Source organism: Pinus tabuliformis, chromosome 7, assembly GCF_031772625.1.
Source record: "Pinus tabuliformis cultivar Carrire ecotype Pingquan chromosome 7, CPIR1, whole genome shotgun sequence".
In the NCBI taxonomy this organism is placed as follows: domain Eukaryota; kingdom Viridiplantae; phylum Streptophyta; class Pinopsida; order Pinales; family Pinaceae; genus Pinus; species Pinus tabuliformis.
In genome coordinates, this window is record NC_142293.1 from 374,028,715 (window position 1) to 374,032,367 (window position 3,653).

The following is a 3,653-nucleotide window of genomic DNA, read 5'->3' on the forward strand; positions in this document are numbered from 1 at the left end:
AAATTGGAAAAGCCACATGCTATAGTCCACATTCTGTGAAAAAAATATAATGTTGATTTTGTAGAATTGGAAAAATAAACGAAAATTTAAAAATTGTTAATATTTCACTTGAAAAATTCTTACTCTTCAACTTAGAATGTTAAACTAATGGCAACTCTCTTTCTCCTTTGCATTGATTTTAGAATTGCCTCACAAAACTTTAGGTTTAATAACCCTCTAAAGTGAAGCTTAATAACTCTCTAAACTTAAAACTTATTAATAGTGAGATCAGATGAATTTTATCTAGATCATTGTTCCTATTATTTCTCAAATTATAAATTATTATAAATGTTAATTAAAAAAATTGTCCATGGAAGCAAGTTAAGTTGGTTAATACTCATGAAAAATTTGTAGGGAAAAGACTTTTTGAGAAAAACAAAACCCAAAACAAACTTATAAAATTAAGTTGTGAGAGTTTGAATAAGAGGAAAATGGTTTTCCAAAACTCACAACTTAAAATAGATCCTTGCAATACTAAATTAGTAATAACAAATAACAAACACATTTTTAGAGTGATAAACATATTCTTAAAAATAAAATATTTAAATATATTTCAAACATTTACACTGATAAACTTATTTTTTAAATGGTAAAATACTTAAAAAATAATACCTACATGGATTAAAGGTAGCAAAGGTTGCACTCTAACAAAAGTCATAAGTGCCACGTAACATCCAATTGTTAATGCAATAGTTGTTGAAGGCGTAGAAGACATGGACCTACACATTATCAAAGTCGAAACACACTCCACCCTATTATATTGCACTGCAATCTATGCCCTAAAATCTTCCTAAAACCTATTAAATTAATATAAAAATCTCACTAAAATTTCAAATAAACAAAACAACAACATAAAAATGTATATCATTAAACTATGAAAACTATCCAAACATGTAGATAAATTATATAGATAAATACATAATAAGATAATCATATACCAATCCCTTTTTTTCAAAAAAAAAAGAAAAACTTTAAAAATATGCACATAAATGAACAAGTAGACAAGCCACAATGTAGTAAAAAGGTGAGGCCACTGAGAATAACTGCCATTACTCTCTTTGCAATGCTTAAGTGGCTACTTGGCACTCAACGCTCCTTTGCAACAAGAGGTCATCCTTTCCAATTTAATGTCCTCCTCTTCTTTACCTACCTAACATATCTCTCAGGCAAAGTTGCAACCATTGGGACGTCCTCATTTCTAAACTCACTATTCTTACATATTTAAAATATATAAAATAGACAATTGTCTAATAAAATTTGTGGGGCCTTGTGACACACTTGTCTATAATAAAAGACAAACTAACTGACCAACGAAACCTGAGAAATTGTGAGTCACCCATATGAAACGTGTTGGTGCACGAACCTTGATAAATTGTGATTCTCCCATATGGAAAGTGTGAGTGCCTTTTCGCTATTCAATTGTGATTCACCTATATGGAAAGTGTTAGTGCCTTTTTTTGCTGTTTAAAATAAAGTAGTAATAACGTTTTCCCTAAAAATTAACCCGTCAAAAAAACGTTTACATTTCAAAACCCATCATAAGAAACGTTTGTTTAAAAATTTTAAACGTAAAATATGTTCAAAATGACTTATGACGGTCAAAATGCCCGTCAAATTCCAACCCTGACGTGCAGTATCAACGTTCTTGGAAGTGGAGTTTGTAACTTTGGTTGAAACATCGTCGACAGATAGAAAAGCTGGGCTGTGGTGTTGAGTATAATCAGCCTAGATTTATTTTGAATACAACATTTTGGAGTGTGTTATTTTTTTTGTTTAAATTTTATTTTTGAATATTAGATATATTATAAAAACAAATAAAAATTTATAATTATATATATGAAATTGATATCAACATAAATTAGCTAACATATATCTTTAAATTTTTATTTTTTAAAAATACAAAATTTAAACATATTATTATCACATTTTTTTACTTTTAATTATTTTATAACATATTTAATTTTCCTTAATTGTAGTTGATATTATTTTTCTATTTAAAACATAATTTTTATTTTTTATTTTTATTTTAAAAGGGTAGAGACAAACTTACACATCCCTTCATATTGGATTGTAGAAATAACCTCTAGGCTCAACCATGAAATTCCAACATTGTGAGAAATAGATAAGATTTTGGAAGGTATTAGGGCAACCTGAGAGAAGACAGGATGATAAACAAGACTTGAGTCAAGGATGGATCCCTCCATATCAAAGGAAAGCCTAAAAAAACTGGTGGAGAGAAAATTATATTTTTAATTGTAATTATTTTTTATTTTATAAACCTCACTGTTTCAACATGTCACATTTTAGAGTTTTTGCTACCAAATATTTTTTTGAGGAAATTTAATTTTAATTATTTAAACTAAATTTTTGACTACATATATAGATTTACCACCTTTAAAACAGGTTAACCATAAACACCTCAAGAATTAAGATTGTGAAAAATTTTCAACTCCAACTCCCTATTAAAAAAAAATACTAATCCTTTCTCGATTATAAACCAGTTAAATGAAAAAAACAAAAAACACAAAAAAAACTTAGACCAACTGTTATCATCTCTGTCGATGTTAACCAGGATTCCGTACCTAATTATACTGAGGATTTGAGTGATTGTGCAGTAGTTGATTTCAGCCAGAGGCTCACTTACTTTTCGATTTCAACAAACTTGATCACCTATCTAACGACGATCTTGCACAAAGGGCTTGCAACTTCTGCTAAAAATGTTAGTTACTGGACTGGTGTCACATGCGTTACGCCTCTTGTGGGGGGCTTTATAACAGATGTTTACTGCGGTGGACACTACTGGTTGGTCCTCATTTGCTTGATAATATATGTCTCGGTGAGCTCCAAGATTTTTAAAATCTGAGTGCATAACTATCTTATAGTTCTTCTGATTATGCACTCTATTTCATTTTGAGTAATCTTGTATAAATTCACATTTTTAGGTATTGCTATTGTTGACACTGTCAGTATTTGTGTCAGCTCTAAAGCCACCTGGTCAATGTGATGGGATATGCAGCAAAACAACACCTATCATCTTTGTATTTGATATCCTTGGGGACCGGTGGTAATAAGCCCTCCTTGGAAGCATTTGGTGCAGACCAGTTCGATGAGGAAGATAAAACATAAATGGTGAAAAATAGTTTCTTCTTTAATTTCTAGTATTTTGCGCTTCTAACTGACATTCTCTTAGCTGTCACAGTAATTGCATACGTTGAGGATAACGTACGCTTGGGATGTGGATTCGGAATAGTAACCGTGACCATGGCTATAGCCACTGTTCTATTTCTGTATGGAACGCCATTCTACAGACACAGGAGATCACAGCCCTATCACTCGTATGGCTCAAGTTGTAGTCGCTGCTATAAGGAAAACAAACGAGCTTCCTTTATGAGAAGCAGGATGTGGAATTCATAAAGTCAGGCCGAAGACATCTATGGCACACTAATTTTCGGTATCCTAAACATTTTAGTTTTTGGTATCTTAGTAGTATCGAAAAACATATACTTCTAGTTATATAGATAAGTTGTTTATATACGGAGCTTATCCAGCAATCTACCATACAAATGGCTTTTTTAAAATAAATACATACATATTATATAAATAAATGGTCTATA